Source organism: Pantherophis guttatus, chromosome 1 (genome assembly GCF_059756535.1).
Source record: "Pantherophis guttatus breed Tessera chromosome 1, ASM5975653v1, whole genome shotgun sequence".
Taxonomy (NCBI): domain Eukaryota; kingdom Metazoa; phylum Chordata; class Lepidosauria; order Squamata; family Colubridae; genus Pantherophis; species Pantherophis guttatus.
This window is the reverse complement of record NC_142063.1, coordinates 279,848,931-279,868,550: the sequence shown is the minus strand read 5'-3', so window position 1 is coordinate 279,868,550 and position 19,620 is coordinate 279,848,931. Positions and strand designations below refer to the sequence as shown.

Here is a 19,620-nt window from a genome sequence, read left to right as displayed (position 1 = left end):
ATCCCCAGACTCCAGCTTGCCTGGCTTGCTTCACTGCCACAGCTACATCCAATGCGGTGCTGCAGCCTAGCAAGCTGCCCTTCCCCCCACCGTCCCCAGTCTCCAGCTTGCCTGGCTTGTTTCGCTGCTGCGGCTCCATCCCACGTGGGCCATGGTGCTCATGGCCTAGCAAGGTGCCCCCCCCACCATCCAGTTTTTTTACAATTTTTCCTTCCAGTCCTCATCATCTTGGTTCAAGTGCTTCAGTATATCAAAGTTCTTCCTAAAATACAATGCCCAGAACTCAATGTTATATTGTAGGTGTGGCTTAATCAATGCAGAATAGAGAGTAACATCGACTGCTCTTGATCTGGACAAAATTCTTCTATTGATGCATCTTGCAATCTTGAATTGCATTTGCTTTTGTTGGCTCATGTTGAGCTTGTGATTTGGGCCCATTTTGCATGAATAGCTGTCCAGTAAAGTCCTTTCCCATCCTATATTCAGGCCATTGGTTTTTTTCGGTCCAAATGAAATATTTTGCATTTCTCCCTGATGAAATTCATCTTACTTCTGTTAGGACTTGTATATGTATTTCAGTGGTTACTGAAATATGATTCAGAAACTGAACAAGACATAGAATGATTAATAATTTAAATGGAACAATCAATATGCAACAATGGGAATATCAGTGGAAAGTAAATATTACTGTAAAATATTATACTTAAAGGAAACTGGTATGTTTTTCATTGATATATTATTCTGCAGTTGATTGTCAAAATTAATAATACATATTCAAAAAACTGTTTGAAATGTAACATCAAGTTAGATTGTTTTTCTATTTCTTGCAGCAATGCCTCAAAACTTACAATTTTGGAAAATGATTCACTTAGAGTGAAACATGGGCGCTCCCATGTAACACCTCTCCTGCGCGAGCTGCACTGGCTCCTGGTGGTCTTCTGGGTGCACTTCAAGGTATTGGTTACCACCTTTAGAGCGCTCCATGGCTTAGGACCTGGGTACTTACGAGACCACCTTCTGCCACCGGTAGCCTCTCACTGGCCAGTACGCTCCCACAGAGAGGGTCTCCTCAGGTTGCCGTCAGTCAAACAGTGTCGACTGGCGGCCCCCAGGGGGAGAGCCTTCCCTGTGGGGGCACCTGCCCTTTGGAACGAGCTCCCCCCGGAGATACGGAGGATCCCAGATTTACGCACTTTCCGCTGTGCCCTCAAGACTTTTTTATTCCAACAAGCTGGGCTGGCCTAACTCTTTTTAATTGCTTAATTTTAATTTGCTTTTTTAAAAAAGGGGTGTTTTAACTAGTATGGGCCAAATTTGTTTAATATGTTTTAAATTATTTTTTAAATTTTATATTGTATGTGTTTTATCTTTGGCTGTTCACCGCCCTGAGTCCTTCAGGAGAAGGGCGGTATATAAATCCAAATAAACCTAAACCTAAACCTAACAAATCTTAAATATTTATTTTCCTTCTCTGCTAGTTGTTACTCTGTGAACTATCGCCAAGTCTACAAAGTGTGCTGAGAGGCTTTTATATATGATAACCATTGTAAATCTACACTTCTCGTTGGAAATTGTGTTCAATCTCTACATGACTGACGTATTAATTTTTATGATGAGCATAAGTGTCAAAGTAACTTCACATCTGAAAAATGAGTCTGATGCTAACTACAACTCAATTTGAAAAGTATTTATGGTCTATATTTTGGCACATAACTTTTATCACATCTGAATTTCAGGTTTATTTTGATATAAGATTTTAAAGCTTTATCTGATTAGCCATAAAGTTAAGAATGTACTGTTTCAGATTAATTAGATATTCCTGCCCATTTTTATTATTTGGAGTGTTTTGTTAACATCTGACTTAATAATTCTGAAATGCTAAACTGCTGTATGATTATCTTTATATATTTTTTCATATTTATGTGACTTATAAGAATGGATTTTTTTTCACTTTCAAAATTGGTAAAAATGTTTTGTAATTTTATACTTGGCAAATTGTTAATGTTCTTTCCTTCTTTCTCTTTCTTTTTTCTATTATTGCTCTTTTAGCTTTTAAATAACTACTTAAAATTTTATATATGTATCTTTGCTGAGTATGATGACTTAATCTGCGTTCTGTTCATTTAATAATAGCCTAGTTTGGCCCACCTTTTGTCATTTTCTCTGCTAGAATCTCAAAAATCGGTTTATCAGTTGCTTTGCTGAAATCAAATACTTTACATTCTATTCCCAACTACATTGGTCACTCTCAAAAAAAAAGTTGAATGCCCAATTTAAATATAGGACATTCAACTTCCTTCATTAACTTTATCCTCTGTGATTTCTCAAAGCCCACAGAAAGCAACTCTGAAATAGCATCTACCTCCTCATTCAAGACTATCTGACATGGGCATTCATGGGTGGGGGGGGTGGAATTCAAAATCTACAAGATGACGTACAATATATGTAGAAAAATGGTATACTTTGATCAGGACATCATGTCTACCATTTTGCAGATTTTACCCTCACCCTCTGGACACCAGTGTTCTCATGTAACTGATGAGAACATCTGAAGGCCTCAATTCATTCTTGCAAGCAAAATGTACCCCACCATCTCTTTATACATCTGGCTTGCTACTTTCTCCTTATTCAATTGTTCTGTTTAGGTCTATTTGAATATCAAACTCCTTTGAAGAGAAGATTAGAGCAAAAGAGGAGTTGTAATGTTCTGTCTTCTCCTGATGCTTTGCTATTATCCTACCATCTTTTCAACCCTACATCTCCCTTTTTCTACCTCTTACTGCTGACATAATCAAAGAAGCTTAGATAGCTTCCCATGCAAATCTAAGTTCTTTTTGCACATTAACTTAATAGATTTTCTGCAGAAACTGGCTTCTTGTTGATTCACCTCCTTGGTGATTAAACCCACTTCCTTTTTCCTATACTTGCACCTTTAAACTCAGCTCAACGGAAAGCTTCTTATGCATCTATGGTGGTTTTCTACGCTGCTCTCTGAGTTTTTTCTTCTTCTCAGTGGAATGATATGTCAATGTATTTGAAGAATCAAAGCAGGAAATCCAGCCAACAAACTGCACCAATAATACAGATGTGAAATAATCAAGGCACGAACCAATACTTGGCAATCTGAGAGGTTAGGAATGAGCACATCTGGCTCAATTCCTAAACTGGAATGTACAGGATTTTAAAAACCACTCTCCTCATATAGAGGTTCATCTTAGCTTATCATCTATTAGACTCCTCGGATCCATGACAACTAAGTACGCAGACAGTTGATAACCCTAAAAACAAACTAGAAGGGTAAACAATTAAATAACAGGGTGATTAGGATAAAAAAACAATAATGTGTGTTTTCTCGGTGTTATGTTTAGAGTTGTGTGATAGTATCCAAGCCAAAGTGACCGCAGGGCAAAATAACAATGAATTCCATTCTGTGTCACCTAAAAAAAGAACAAAGGCTTATGCCTAAATAACACTGGAATAATTAGAATATGAAATTAAAAAGATAAATTAAGGAGCCAAGGGTAAACTAACTACTAAACTTACTGTATACAAGTAGCCCTTGAGTTACCACCACATTTGAAACTAAAATTTCTATTGCTAAGCGAAGTAGTTGTTAAGTGAGTTTTTCCTCATTTTACAACCTTTTTGCCACAGTTGTTAAGCAAATCACTGCAACTATTAAGTGAACCATGCAGTCATTAAGTGAATCCAGATCCCCACATTGAGTTTGCTTGTCAGAAGCCAGCTGGGAAGGTTACAAATGGTAATCACATAACCCTAGGACAGCGCAACTGTCATAAGTACATGCCAGTTGCCAAGTGCCCAAATTCTGATTATGTAAACGTGGGGATGCTACCATGCTCATTAAGTGTGAAAACCGGTGATAAAGTCACTTTTTCTGTTGTAATTTTGGTCACTGAATGAATTACTGTAAGGCAAGGATATCTGCATCATTCAGAATGGGAATTATGTTCTTTCTAATCAATTGAAAATATGGAACCTGAAAGTAGAGGAAGCAGTGTTGGGAAGACACTGGAAAGTGCTGGGTTGAGCTATACAGAAGATTAGCAGTGCTTGTAACAAAAAGTGAAGGGATACGTCTGAATCATTTGTTGCCTAATTTACCCTGTTTCCCCCAAAATAAGATATCCCCTGATAATAAGCCTAATTGGACTTTTGAGCACATGGCAATAAGGCCAAGCACTTGTTACAGGGTTCAAAAAAAATATAAGATAGGGTCTTATTTTCGGGGAAACACAGTAGACAATATCTCAATTCTCTTCTCCTAAATATGGATTTTATGAATGGACTGGGGGATTTCAGTCAGTTTCACTCAAACACTCCCATTTACATTAGAGAATAGATAAAGGATACAAAGAGATCAACTGGAGTATTTTTTAATAATGGCCATGTGCAAGTATGCTTGAGGGGAAATGGGAATTGTCCATCAACAATCCAACAGCCTATTTGTAAGGCCCGGCCTCTCCCCTTTATCCAAGAAAGTAAAGACTTTTGAAACTTGGCATTTCAAAAAGAACCTTTTATTGAATAGAGGTGATAGCAGGGTGAAAAGAAAGCAGGCTCTGAGGGCCCTCAGGCCATACAGTTAGAATAAAGGAATTAGAAACCCCTCCCAACAGTCCAATATAGATTCAGCCAATCCACAGGTGCGAAGATGTTATTGTACTGGCCGTTCTGAAAAAGTGATAAGGGAACTTTCCCAGGGTCATTCTCCGCTGGCTCTCGAGCGATGCAGTCCACATGGCCCTCCCTCCCTTTACATTCCCCAAAAGGTATGAAAATGCCAGGGCACTTAGGCACCAGGCTAGAAGTTATAAATCAATAAATTGCAGGATACAGGACAGTGGTGAAATCTAAAACTTGTTACTACCGGTTCTGTGGGTGTGGCTTGGTGTGGGGGGGTAATGTGACTGGGTGGGCGTGGCCAATTTTTTTTTTACTTTTAAAACCATTTTTTTCTACAACCTCTTTGGCGAAGAGGTTGTAAAAAAATGCTTTCAAAAGGCTCTGACGATCCCAGCTGAGTTGCCTGATCGGCAGAGGCTTTTTAAAAAACTCAGCTGGGATCGTCAGAGGCATTTAAAAGAAAAAAAGGGTTTTTTCTTTTAAATGCCTCTGATGATCCCAGCCGAGTTGCGCAATCATCAGAGGTATTTTTTTTTTACTTTTAAAAGTATTTTTTCGGCCGAAGAGGTTGTAGAAAAAATGCTTTTAAAAGTAAAAAAAAAAGCCTCTGATGATTGTGTGGCTCAGCTGGGCATGGGGGGGGGGGCAGGGATTTTTCCTACCGGTTCTCCGAACCACCCGCCTCCATCGCTACCGGATTGGGTGATCCGGTCCGAACAGGGAGCATTTCACTCCTAATACAGGATATATAAGAAAGAAAGTACTAAGTAAAGAACTAATTAAAAAAAAACCTTCCCCTGAAGAATGGCAGATATACAGAACTGACACTATGACAAAAATTGATGTGCAAATGAAAGAAGGAAAAGAATCAAGGGGACAGAAAATATCAGGGCTGGTAATATTGTCTTAGGGATGATTTCCTTAAGAGCCATATGGAATTTAAAAAGTAAGGGAACATGAATCCAAAGGAGATACAGAAGGACCATGACCACATAATTCCACCACTTCTTGAATTTTCTCAAACTTAGAAATAAAATAATGTTCAAAATATCTGCAGCAAGGGAAGAAGAAAGCTCACTATCATTTTACTGTGGATAGGAAAAAAATGACATTCAGATAGAGCTAATATTTATTGTCATGCTTCCTGTCGGGACCACTTCAAAGGTCTAACAAATCAAAAATCCTGAGGGGCATATTATGGGAAAATGAATTATTGAGAACCTTCTGAGATATGTATCAGGAAAAACTATGTCATGATTAAATATGGCAGGCAAACAGAGCTGTTTTGTACCCATCCAAGCAGTGGTGGGTTCCTCCCGGTTCCGCCGAGCCGGTAGCAGTGACAATATGACATCACCGAACCGGTTCTGCCCCCTGTCCCCCCACCCCCCACCCACCCCCCCGCATTATTCTTACCTCCTTGCTGCCTCCTGAGTCCCAGCTGATGGCTAGAGGGAAAAAAACTGTTTAAATTCTTGCCACAGGGCTTCAAAGGGCCGTCCTACAGCTGATCAGTGTTAAAATAAAACAAATGAGTAGACCGGTGCCTGCAAAAAGGAATGGGTAGACCAGTGCCTGCAAAAATAAATGAATAGATCAGTGCCTGCAAAAATAAATGGGTAGTTCGGTACAGCTCTGCAAGCAGTTAAAAGCCTGGTAAACCAGTACCTCTGCTAAATCCTAAATAATTGTCACATGACCATCAAGCCATGCCCACAAAATAAGCCACGCCCATAGAACCGGTAGTAAAAAATTTTTAGAACCCACCCCTCCATCCAAGTACTGAACACATTTGCCTCTAGAATACATAGAACTTGAAAATAAAATGTGTTTAGCATTACTGCCATCTTATTTTAAAGGCCTGGATGAAAATGGCAACTATACAATTAAGTTCACTTAAACCTGTTGCTGTCCAGTGCTACAGTTGAGGATCTGAGATTTTGCATGCATCCAATAAAATTAAATCAAAACGGGGGATGTTAGGTTTAATCAATTATTTTGACTCCAAAGGTGCCTTTTCAAGAGACAACTGGACTTTCTTATTTTTCTTTGAAGATGTTTCGCTTCTCATCCAAGAAGCTTCTTCAGCTCTGACTGGATGGAAGGGAATGGAATCCAGTCAGAGCTGAAGACGCTTCTTGGGTGAGAAGCAAAATATCTTCAAAGAAAAACAAGGAAGTCCAATTGCCTCTTGAAAAAGCACCTTTGGATCAACCATGACTTGAATGAATGAGAATCCCCACAGACATTGTTCTAATTCCACCACTGCTAATCCAAAATAACCTCTCCAAGATGGGGTTCTCTAGTGTGTGGTGCTGCAGATAATATGACCTAGATATAAGGTATGTAGCAACAGGCCTAGCATCGAATTGATTCTATTCAGTATGAATCAATCCCTTTTGATTCTTCACATGACAAAGGTAATTATTTGTTCTTGTTATAATAGCTTAATCTCTGGTGACTTCATTATGACATCATATTGTTTCTTTGACAACAATATGGAAATGGCATGTCCTTGGCCTTCTTCAGGATTTAAAAAAAAAATCTTCCCAATCTACCCTGCAATTATAGTACTTCCTGGTGGTCTTCCATCCAAATATTAACCAGATCCAACTCTGATTAATATGCAGTATTTTTCTGGAATGGTCAGGTTCTCTAGCATTTACATGAAGAATAATCTCAAAATTTAATAAGGGTGGATCAAAGGGACAATTTAGTCAGGAGCAACTCTAATTATAGGGCAATTAATAGCACAAAGTTTTATATGATTCTTTCCAATTAATGGTAATTAATCATTGATCAGAAAACGTACGTTTTTCATCCATAAATGTCCAAAGCAAATAATTTCAAGTTGTCCACTCTGGTATTTACAACTGCATGGTCTAACATGTCCAAACAATGCAATCAACTCTATTTAGGCAAAAGAGTACGGTCATGGTTATTTTGTCTTTGCTGACGTCCACCTGAAAGTAAACTCTTAGTTAAATATTTAGCTGCTCTAATCTGGTTCTTTTATACTTTATAGAAGTCCTGCTAACCTGAAACAATGGTGATGGCCAGATCCCTCCTATTTTTACACAAATACAATGTGGCAATATGTTGTGAAATTTCTCAGAGACATTTAGTGAAGTAAGCAAAAATTGGGGGGGGGAAAGATCTCTTTAAAAGTAGTATATGTTGATTTGTTCGGAACAATGTTATTTAAGAAAAATAAAGTGAAGATAAGAGGGATATAGATCAACCTGTCTATAGAATTCTACTTTTATGGCTCTTAGGTTTAGAAGTTATGTTCTGATTTGAAGATGGGTGTCCATAGGGTGTCAGAAAAAAAAGTCAAGATGGTGATTATACCTATCAAAGCCTTGCTCCTTTCTTTTTTTTTACATTGGTTGAGTATGTGATGCATGTTAAAAGAGGTGAGACTTCAATCATGCAATCACAACTCCCATCTTGACATGGGAATGAGCCTAATAATTGTTCTATTGATTCTGACAAGTGCTATGTGTTGAAAAATGGTGAGGAATTTATATTGTTCATTTCAACAAGTAATACAATCTAGCAGTATATTCCTGTATCGGTATCTCACCAATTTCATTGGAAAGAAGATTCAGACAACAAGAATTTTCACATCTTCCCTGATTGCTCACTGGGGCAACAAGGACAGCCATTTCAATAAACCAGCTCCTTCTACTCAGGAAAATAGTTCATCTGTTAGATTTCCAACTGCACAACAACTGTCAGCAGACCCTAAACAAAACAAAAAAAATATTTAAAATGGAGAGTCTCTTGTGATTGATGAGAAGCTTTTTTTTTTTTTACTGAGATACCGTAATATTAAAAAATCAAATTATGATTGTAAAACTGTTTTATGGTATTGATCTAACCATATTCTGATACCTCATATGGGAATCCTTTCATATGGGAATATGGTCTAAGGTTTGGAATGTATATATTTTTACCTTTGTGTTTTGTTTTTCTCTCCTTTTTTTGCCATTATTTTAAAAAAGCAATAGAAGATTTTTTTAGAAAAAAAGTTTAAAAGTTATCAGGCTAGAAACTGGGAGACCATGAGTTCTACGCCCGCCTTAGGCCCAAAGCCACAAGGCCAGTCACTTTATCTCAGCCCTGGAAAGCAGCAATGGCAAGCTACTCCTGAAAAACCTTGCCAAAAACACTGCAGAGACTTGTCCAGGTAGCTTCCAGGAATTGGGTTTGATTGAAAACAAAAAACCTAAAATATACATATGCATATGCATGTACATATGCATGTGTGTACATGTGGCATATAAATACATACACTCACATTCCCTGGCAATGCTGTTAGAGAGACATGAGAGACAATGGGCAAGGACATCGCCATTATCCTTAGTGCAATGGATCATTTCTGATAAAGAGGGACTGTATTTTGAATATGCATATATTGCATATTTTGAATATTTTTCTCTTGCTAAAAGTATCTCTCTCCAAGTAGAAAAACAGCTGAGTGAGGAGAAGACAAGAAAAATATGAGCTGCATTTAAGCTTCACTGAAAACAGGAACTAGCATCTTACAATCATAGTAATCTGAGTTACTGCAGTAGGATCCAGAGATGAATGGATTGTAATACTTTACAATCCATTCATCTCTGTAATTGGATGAGTATTTTTGTAATACTCATCCAATTACATGGATGAGAAGGGATATAGTTTTATGTATAAAACCTTGAAAAGGGCCCAAATATTAGTTCTATCACAGCAGCTATCAACAAGTTCAGCTTTTCCAGCCTCTTTGTTCAGCTATTATGATAGGGATAATAAACAATCACATGTATGAGTAGAAACAGACAAGAAAATACTGTTTTCAGACAACAACATGAGAAGTTCTGGAGAGATTTAACAACTTAACAATATTGTGCACATAAAGTCTTTGGATTGGAACATATCTACACTCAGCAAAGTTACTGGAGTTCAATTTCAGAAGAGCAAAATTTGATTTTAGGGGAAAACCCCCAATATTGAGCTTATAAAAGAACTGGAAATTCGAAACATTATTTGGACCTAGTAAAAAAGTTAAGTATTTATTATAAGCATTCTGTTATGTCCTGCCGTCATGCGCATGACGAAGAGGCATAGTTGATTGGTCCTCCAGCCGGCAAGCAACTGGCGGGAGAGCAGAACTCACGGATTGGCTGAGCTGCTGACAGCTCCCATATACAGTAAAAGAGTGCTCACGTAGTTAGCACTTGAGCGAGACAGTTGTTGATTGTCCTTGTTAGTTAATAAAGATCTGTTAACTGTTTCCTGCCTCACTTCCCTTTGTGCCCATGTTGTTCTGAGAATAGAACACATTCCCATTCTATGACAGAAATGTATCCACTTCCTGTGTAACGATAGAACACGTAACATACAAAAGAAAAGGTAGTTCCAAAACTGTGTATCTGAGACCCAGAATCTCAGACAGGTTACATTATGATTGCAATATAAGACATGTCAAAGGGATTTTTGAAGAATGGGTAACATCCCAACTATGGAACTTTCTTAAAGAGGTTAAAATAGCTGCATATTTGTTTACTTTTCAGTTGGATATTAATTCCATGCTATCATTGCTATAGTTGTAATGGTCAACTACTTTTTAAAATGTGTTGTTGACTTTGTCCACATTGGGGTTCTCTAGATATCTTTTTGACACAACAGCAGATCTTTATTACACAGCATTCATGATAATAATCTTGGCCAAGTTTTATGAAATTACTTGTGTGGGGAGGGATCAAAGGGGAAACAATCAAAACTGACAAAACTATTTTCCTAAAAGAGTTTCATAGATGAATCACATAATTACATGAATAAGGTGGGGGACTTTTTTCCTTCGCTGATAAGCTGGCATCATCTAACTGGAATGAAGCCTTGGGACTGCACAGGATTACTTGAGGAAACCACAGATGCCGCATACAGACATTATGTAAAAGGAAAATTCCTGTTAGGGATTATTAGGAAAGAGACTAAAAATGGTTGATGTTCTCATTCTTTCTGCAGTTGGAATACTTTATCCAGCTTTGCTTTCAATCTTGCAAAAATGAAAACTAGAAACAGTTCTAGAGGAGGACAGTTAGAATGGTCTTGGGGCAGAGTAACTACATAATTATTAGAAAAACCAAACATTACAAAATGTTAGTTAAAAAAGGAAGGAAAATGAAGTTTAACTATGAATATCTAAGTAGGAAAACCAGATGATAGCTCTCCCAGAATCCTCTCTGCAATTAACATGTGCTAAAACTTAATAGAGACCGACTGAATTGATTTTATCGGAAAGTTGTGTCATTTCATCTAGATTTCTCCATAGTAACATTCCTTTATTTCCCCTATATTTCCTTTTATACAATAAACTCCTTTTTTTACTCTTTCCAACCAATGGGCTGTTGGAAAGAAATGATATTGATAGTATTGTGCTTCTGTCAGTCTAATAAATGTCTTTAAATCATACAGATAGGGAAAGAGGAAGATTGAATTTGAAAGTGGGCTGCATCAGGCTGGGAAGAAAAACATTTCAAGAAAAATATTCCTTGTTCATCCTTACGGTGGCAACTGTTCTTTTCTAAGCTTCCTTCTCTCCTCTCCTCTGCCTCTTGCCATAATCAGATCCACAGGGGAGGGTACCCAGCCATCCTATACTTCCCAATGGGCACATTCAGACAAACACTAACTGGTTGGAAAGAATCCAGAAATAATGTCTGGCATGTTTTTCCTACTTTGTGATCTTTCCCAAATGCAGGTAAAATAAGCTTTAGGGACTAAAGACTGTATAAAAAGTCAACCCAAACCTTAGGAAAAAACCAAAGCCTCAACTCAATTTAACTCTTGGGAAATCCTCAGATCCTGATAGCTAAATGCTTTAGATAACATTTAGATGACACAAGTGCTTATTCAAAACTTATTCAACTGTTTCCACATTTTGGTAAAATGATTGCAAAGACAGTAGATGATAGATTAGATTAGATTAGATTAGATTAGATTGAGATAGATATAGATGATAGACAGACAGACAGACAGATAATAGATGATAGACAGATGATAGAAATAGAACTGTGTCATGGAGATATCTGATTTACCTGGAAAACATTTAAATATTGCAAAAAAAAAAATTCTTTCACTTAACTATCCTTGAACTGACCTTGCTGTTGTATCTATAGGCAGAAAAAAGAAGGAGAAAGGTTATCCTCACACACAATTCAGGCACTGGACACACAGATACACAAGTCAGGGGCAGGTCATATTGACTAATTTCTTTATGGTAGAGGTGAAGGAAACAGTTGCAAGTTCGATAGTTAGGAATAGGTATTTATCCACCAGCTTATTCCCTTTAAAAGCTTTACAAAGATCTTGCATTAAATACTAACATATTTATCATGCTTTCTAAGGTCAGGGTGTCTCTGGAAGGAAATACATGAGCCCCTTGGAAAAGGCACAAACTGTGGGTGGACAGAAGGGCCTAACTTGAACATTATGAATACTTGTGAAGCTCATGAGATAGTGTGGCACCTGAGCTTCACAGATATTCATAATGTTCAGTTAGGCCCTTCTGCTTCTCTGCTAATTTTGTATTATTAAACTAATTCTAGTTAATTGGAGTCCCCATGTGATGTGGTAACCAGTGTCCTGGCTTACATTGTCATTTAGTTATGGAGCTGTTCATCAGACAGTTTCTTGTGTTGGCATGCTTACTATTCTGTGCCCCTGGAGAAGAGGGAGTCCACTCCTATTACCATTGTCACAAGGCAACAGAAGCAACAGCAAGAACTCCTCTATTTTCCATTATTTCCAGAACTTTTTTGAATGGATTGAAATTGTAAATTGTTTTAGAAAGTAATATCATCCAAACACAAGAGTGAATAGAGTGAAATACGAATGAGTGAAATAAGTATTCTTTCAGAAAGTTGTTTCTTTTTGCTCAAAAGGCTACTATGCAGAATGCGAAAGTTGTTGTTATGAGCTATTGAAAGGAAAAAAAAGAGACAGAAAAACATGAAGCTTTCTGACAAGATCTAAACATGTCTTATCATCAGCAAGACTAGTCTCTCATATGCAAGCATCAAACAGATTCTGTTTCCAAGGGCAGAAACATTAAGTTCAATAATTATCATATGATTGTGTTGAAGATATGAGATGTCTGCAATATTTGCTTTCTGTAGGTTGTAAACATGTAGCTCATAAAAAACGGAATGTAAGAATTCCAGAAGATAACTGTTCCCTTTATCAGATCAACATTTGTCAGTTTGGGTAACTTCTTTTTCTTTTCTTTTACATACAAAATCCCTTTGTCATACTCATATACTGTATGCACCTGAATTTTTATTCCTGAAAGTGAATTTGCTGATTTCAAATAAATACTTGTTGTTTTATTTTGTAAAATCCCTAATTCATATCTAGATGGTTCAGATGACACTTGTGATCATCCATCCCAGTCTGGTGCCTGTTCCTGCCACAGATCCAGATGAACAACCTAGAGCCAGGGAATCATGAAAGGTTTCTATGTGGCTCTCAGTCTATTTCTGAACTGCTGCTAATTTCTGGTCAAACAACAAACAAACAAACAGTTGTATGATTTGATAACTTAGCCAAATTGTAGGTGACAGACAATTTATAAAAAAAGTGAATGACCATCTTCTGTTTTTATCACACATACTCCTATTATAAGAGCTGTGGTGGCACAGTGGTTGGGGTGCAGTACTGCAGGCTACTTCTGCTGACTGCTGGCTGACGGCAATTTGGCAGTTCGAATCTCACCAGGCTCTAGGTTGACTCAGCCTTCCACCATTCCGAGGCCAGTAAAATGAGGACCCAGATTGTTGCGGGCAATAGGCTGACTCTGTAAACCTCTTAGAGAGGGCTGTAAAGCACTGTGAAGTGGTATGTAAGTCTAAGTGCTATTGCTATTGCCCTAATTACATTTCACAAGATTTGCAGGTCATTGCAAAGGGTCCACCATTTGTATCTTCAGACGCAACTAAGAAAAAAAAGGTAGACCATTGCCCCTCGAAAAGTAGTGATGTGCCTCCAGTGTGGATGAAACCAAAACTCCAGAGAAGAGTTGGGCTATTTAGGAAAATAAATGACCTCAACATTAGAACAAAAGGCTCCAATCCAACCTATCCTTTTCAAAGTCCTCAACAGAGTTATGATCTTGCTCTGCTGTTGCAGTGCTCTCTAGCCTGGCAAATGATGAGATGACTGCAACTAGTTTAAAAGGGGAGAGGTCTGTTGGGAATGGTATTGAGGAAGTGGATTCAGTTCAGTGATCAATAGGTCTGCCATCAATTCATAACTATTCTTGAATTGTTATTGAATTGTTACAAGAATTGGCCTGATCACAATGAACTGTTCTTGTGTTCAGTCCTATATCTTGGGAAGGACAGGGAAAACGTGGAAATGAAACCCATGGAATGATGGTATATTAGGAACATCCCCTCCAGCTGACTGGCTTTATTATTGTTTTGTTTCTGAAGAAGATCAAAAAGTTCGTCTCATATATTTCTCATCACCCTCAATCCCCTATAATAAATTCTGCTGCATCCAGGAAGATACATCATTATTTCATACCTTCAGTGCTTCCCATAATATTTGTCATACACTTCCAAAGACTGAGAAGCTCTCCGGGTCTCCCGGTGAAGAACGTATCCATACAATCTTGAGTTCTTCAAGCCAATGCCAGTTAAACTTCCTATTTTGCTATTACAAGTTTGGAAAAGATTGCTAGACTAGAAATGTTGCCTTCCAGAAAATCTCTGTGGAACATTTTGTTCAGTACTGTGTGCATGCAAGACACATTTTTAAGTAATTACATCATGTAATTCAACACCCAGTCTGATAAGTGGAGTGATGGCATAACCTGCCCATTCCTGAAAAAGTATCAAATTCTTTGTGTGGAAAAATAATCCTGGGTTGCTTCTATGACTACAAATGGTTTGAGAGAGGTTCCAAGAAAGAAAGCACCACAAGAGAGAGGATGTTTCAAATGGTAAGATCAGTTGAACAGGAAACACTAATGCAACAGTGAGACAGATGTAGAGACAGAAAGTAAAAGGGGCTGAAAGAAATATAAGGAATGGAATTCTTCAACTCAGGAAAGTGCCATGAAGTTATATGGCAGTGATGGCGAACCTATGGCATGCGTGCCACAGGTGGCATGTGTAGCCATATCAGTGGGCACGCCAGCTCAGCTCTGGTGCGCATGCACGCACCGGCCAGCTGATTTTTGGGCTTTGTGAGCCCACCAGAAGTAGGGAAACAGGCTGTTTCCTGCCTCCGGAGGGCCCGGGGAGGTTGGGGGACAGCAAAAAAACATCACTTCCTGTCTCACTGACAGTTAGGAAATGGGCCATTTCAGGCCTTTGGAGGGCCTCCGAGGGAGTGGGGAAGGCTGTTTTCGCCTTCCCCAGATGCACAGAGAGGATCTGGAACCAGGTGAGAAAGAAAAACAGGCCTACTGGGCCATCGCGGGCCAGGAGTGGGGGGGGTTACCCGTGCATGTGCAGGGCGAGGCGCATAGAATTATGGGTGTGGGCACGCGTGCGCACGAACCTCCCCCGCCCCTCCTCCTGGCACGCGATGGCAAAAAGGTTAGCCATCTCTGTTATATAGCATGGCATACACTTGAATAAATAAAAGAAAAAGAACATCAACCCAAGACTGAAAGTTGGCCTTCCTGAAACTATACTACAATTCCAATTCTAATTCAGGCAATGGGAGTTGCTGTTCAGCGTATCTGTAAGATCACAAAAGGCAACATACAATTAGTTATATTCTTCAGAAATAAATAAATAATTTTGGCAATTTGAATGCCAAAATTGAAAGTAAGCATTCAGGTTGACTCATTGATTTCCATGAGATTTACCATTCCTTGTGTGGTATGTATGCATATATGATATATGTTATCGTTATGCATTTCTGACAAAACAGCAAACTGCATTATTTCTCAAAATAAGAAGCTCTATGATGAACCTTAAGAAGCAAGATGCTTTAATTCTGCTATAGTGTTGCCAAAGCCAAATAAAACCCATCTGCTGTTCTAAGCTCCAGCCAACAGAATTGTTGATAGAACAACTCCAAGCATCTCTAGATGAACTTGATCTACAGCTGTTTCAGGGCCAGTTTTAGTTGCTTTGATGGATGGTCTAGTAGAGGGTACAATTTGGTAATTTGTCTCTGCTGTGCTTGCATATATTTCAACATCTTCTGAAGCCATCTGGACCACTTTCAAGAATTGACGGTTGGGAACACGGTTTTCTTGCAGTTCTATTCCTATCATTAGGGTAGGTTTCAGATAGGCAAACTGGGAAAATACTGTTTTTTTCTCAGCTTTTACCTTATGAGATGCTACAATATTCGACTCTGTCTCTGTGTTAACTGATATGGCCCATGGACCAATTATCAGGATCTGAATGCCATATTTAAACATACACCCAGTCTACACCTACACCTATTTCACCTTTCCATTTTCATAAGATTAGGCCAACTCTCTCATGAGCTTCTGATGGGACCAGATAATAAGACAAGAAATAACAACTATAACCAAAAGATTAGCAATTACAAACCTCGAATTGCACACTACAGGCAGAATCTCCAAATTCAGTTGAATCAGAACATCTCTATCAATCCATCAATGGAGATACTGTACTGAACCGGTCAACACCTGCCAGAGAGCGGGAAAAACTGCATTCTGGGTACAGCTGTGGGATAACCCAAAGAAATACAACAAGAAGTTTGGATAAAGGAAGTGGATAAGAATTTTTTTAAAAAAGTTGAAATGAGAGAACTTGCAATAACAGCAGAAATGGTGGAGAAAGGGACAAGGGAAATCAAGAACTGGTCAGCACTAGGTGAAGATGAACCTCATGATTTTTGGTTGAAACATCGGTCTAGTCCAGGGGTCAGCAACCTGCAGCTCTGGAGCCGCATGTGGCTCTTTCACCCCTCTGCTGCGGCTCCGTCACTCAAAATATGCGTCCCAACCGCCAATGTGTGACACCTGCTGACACGTGATTTATTGAGTTTTTCAACCCCCGGTAGGCCAACCATGGATAAATCCAAGAAAAGAAAAGTTTCAGTAGAAAACAGAATGTTTAATTCAACTACATGCAGTATGCTAGTTTTGTGGCCGCTCAAGAAATAGTCAGGCACGGGAAGGGTTTTGTGGCTCCTGGTGTTTTCTTTTCTGTGGGAAATGGGTCCAAATGGCTCTTTGAGTGTTTAAGGTTGCAGACCCATGGTCTAGTCTACAGCCATTCGTTGCCAGAACTTTAACAACATACTGTAAGGAGGTGAAATTGAAGATTGGCTAACATCTGGCAAAACTTACCCGGTAATGAAAGGGCCAATTACCTGCTTATCAACAACTTTCCATGATTAAGGATGCAATAATCCTGTATTTATCTGCTATGCCACTGGACTCGTGCCTTTGTGGCCTCTGACCCGGCGCCGATCTCATTTAGCTCCTTGGTTCACTGAGGAGCTGAGGGAGTTGAAGCGCCAGAAAAGACGCCTAGAGAGTAGTTGGAGGGCCAGTCGTTCTGAATCTGACCGGACACCGGTAAGATCTCATATTAGGAATTACCTAGTGGCGATAAAAGCAGCGAAATGTAGCTACTTTGCTGCTCTTATTGCGTCATCAGATAATCGCCCGGCCGCCCTGTTTAGGGTGACCTGCTCCCTGCTCCACCAGGAAGCGCGGCAGGACCCCTTGGAGGGTAGAGCCGAGGATTTTGTTCAATATCTGTATGACAAAATCACTCAGATTCGGGAAGATCTGGACTCCGACTGGGTAGTCTCAGGGGAAGGGACTGGGGCAGGTCTTGAGAATGTTATCTGGGATGAGTTTGATCCTGTGACCCCTGAGGACGTGGACAGAATTCTGGGTAGACTGAACGCGACCACTTGTTTATTGGACCCGTGTCCCTCCTGGTTAATGCTGGCTTCTCGGGAGGTGACACGAGGCTGGTTCCAAGGGATTATAAATGCTTCGTTGGGTGAGGGTGTCTTTCCTGTCACCTTGAAAGAGGCGGTGGTGAGGCCTCTCCTCAAGAAGCCTTCCCTGGACCCGGCAATGTTGGTAAATTATCATCCGGTCTCCAACCTTCGTTTTGTGGCGAAGGTTGTTGAGAGTGTGGTCGCGCAACAGCTCCCCCAGCACCTGGATGAAACGACGTATCTGGATCCGTTCCAGTCGGGCTTCAGGCCCGGGTACAGCACGGAAACGGCATTGGTCACGTTGGTTGATGATCTCTGGAGGGCTCGGGACAGGGGGTGCTCCTCTGTCCTGGTCCTGTTAGATCTCTCAGCAGCTTTTGATACCATCGACCATGGTATCATGCTGCACCGGTTGGAAGAGTTAGGGGTGGGAGGCACTGTGTTGCGGTGGTTCTCCTCCTTTCTCTCTGACCGGTCGCAGTCTGTGTTGACAGGGGGGCAGAGGTAGACTCCGAGGCCCCTCATATGTGGGGTGCCGCAAGGGTCGGTCCTCTCGCCTCTCCTGTTCAACATTTATGTGAAGCCACTGGGCGAGATCATCCGTGGTTTCGGGGTGGAGTACCATCAGTACGCTGACGACACCCAGCTGTACATCTCCACCCCGGATCACCCCAACGATGCCCTTGAAGTGATGTCCCGGTGCCTGGAGGCCATACGGATCTGGATGGGGAGGAACAGGCTCAGGCTCAACCCATCCAAGACCGAGTGGCTATGGTTTCCGACGTCCCGATATAGTCAGTTGACGCCATCACTGACTATTGGCGGCGAATCATTGGCCCCCACGGAGAGGGCTCGCAACTTGGGCGTCCTCCTGGATTCACGGCTGTCTTTAGAAGAGCACTTGACGGCCGTGACCGTGGGATTTTTTATCAGGTTCGCCTGATTCGCCAGTTGCGTCCCTTTCTGGATCGGGACTCGTTACGCATGGTCACTCATGCCCTCGTCACCTCCCGCCTGGACTATTGTAATGCTCTCTACATGGGGCTCCCCTTGAGGAGCACCTGGAGGCTCCAACTGGCACAGAGTGCGGCCGCACGGGTGGTAATGGGAGCGTCATGGCGCTCCCATGTGACACCTCTCCTACGCGAGCTGCACTGGCTCCCGGTGGTCTTCCGGGTGCGCTTCAAGGTTTTGGTTACCACCTTTAAAGCGCTCCATAGCTTAGGACCTGGTTATCTACGGGACCGCCTACTACCACCAATAGCCTCCCACCGGCCAGTACGCTTTCATAGAGAGGGACTCCTCTGGGTGCCGTCAGCCAAACAGTGTCGGCTGGCGACCCCTAGGGGGAGAGCCTTCTCTGTGGGGGCACCTACCGTCTGGAATGAGCTCCCCCCAGAGATACAGAGGATCCCGGATCTGCGCACCTTCCGCCGCGCTGTGAAGACCTTTTTATTCCATCAAGCAGGCTTGGCCTAATCTCCTCCCTCTTTTAATATGTAAATTTTAATCTGTTTTTAAATTATTGGGGCGTTTTAATTTGTCCGGGCTAAAATGATTTAATTTGATTTTATCTGGTTTTTAAATTTTTTGTATTTATGTATTTTATTGTTTGGCTGTTCACCGCCCTGAGTCCTTCGGGAGTAGGGCGGTATACAAATCAAATAAACTAAACTAAACTAAACTAAACTCAAGGAGGCTTTCCTCAGAGCAGAACAAGGGCTATAATTAACCCGAATTTTAGCAATGCTGCTAGGACTGCAGCCGCAACAGATGAAATTACAGCCCCCCCCCAACAATACAGCTCCGACAGGAACCCTGAGAGATAAATAGCGATTTCCTTTAAAATAAATGTTATTTTTATGACCCCCAGGTTACCCAGCTGTATCTGTGTGACAGACTATTACACAGGTAAGTCCGTCCACTTAGTCCGTCCAAAGTTGGAAAATGGGTGGAAATGGTTTTGCCTGTCAACAGCAACAGATACTCTGGGTGCCATCCTAGCATTCCTGCCGATGAACTGACTCAAGCAGG

The 19,620-nt window shown here is 40.5% G+C and overlaps 1 long non-coding RNA gene across 1 annotated transcript; it reads right to left on the bottom strand.

Moving 5' to 3' along the window:
• Nucleotides 1-6,063: 6,063 nt before the first annotated feature.
• LOC117671453 (uncharacterized) lies at nucleotides 6,064-16,349 on the bottom strand. Its single transcript, XR_015731462.1, has 3 exons — nucleotides 16,215-16,349; nucleotides 8,234-8,394; nucleotides 6,064-6,222 (listed from the first exon to the last, which is right to left on the bottom strand). It is a non-coding gene; the product is annotated as an uncharacterized LOC117671453 (long non-coding RNA).
• Between the last annotated feature and the right edge of the window lie 3,271 nt (nucleotides 16,350-19,620).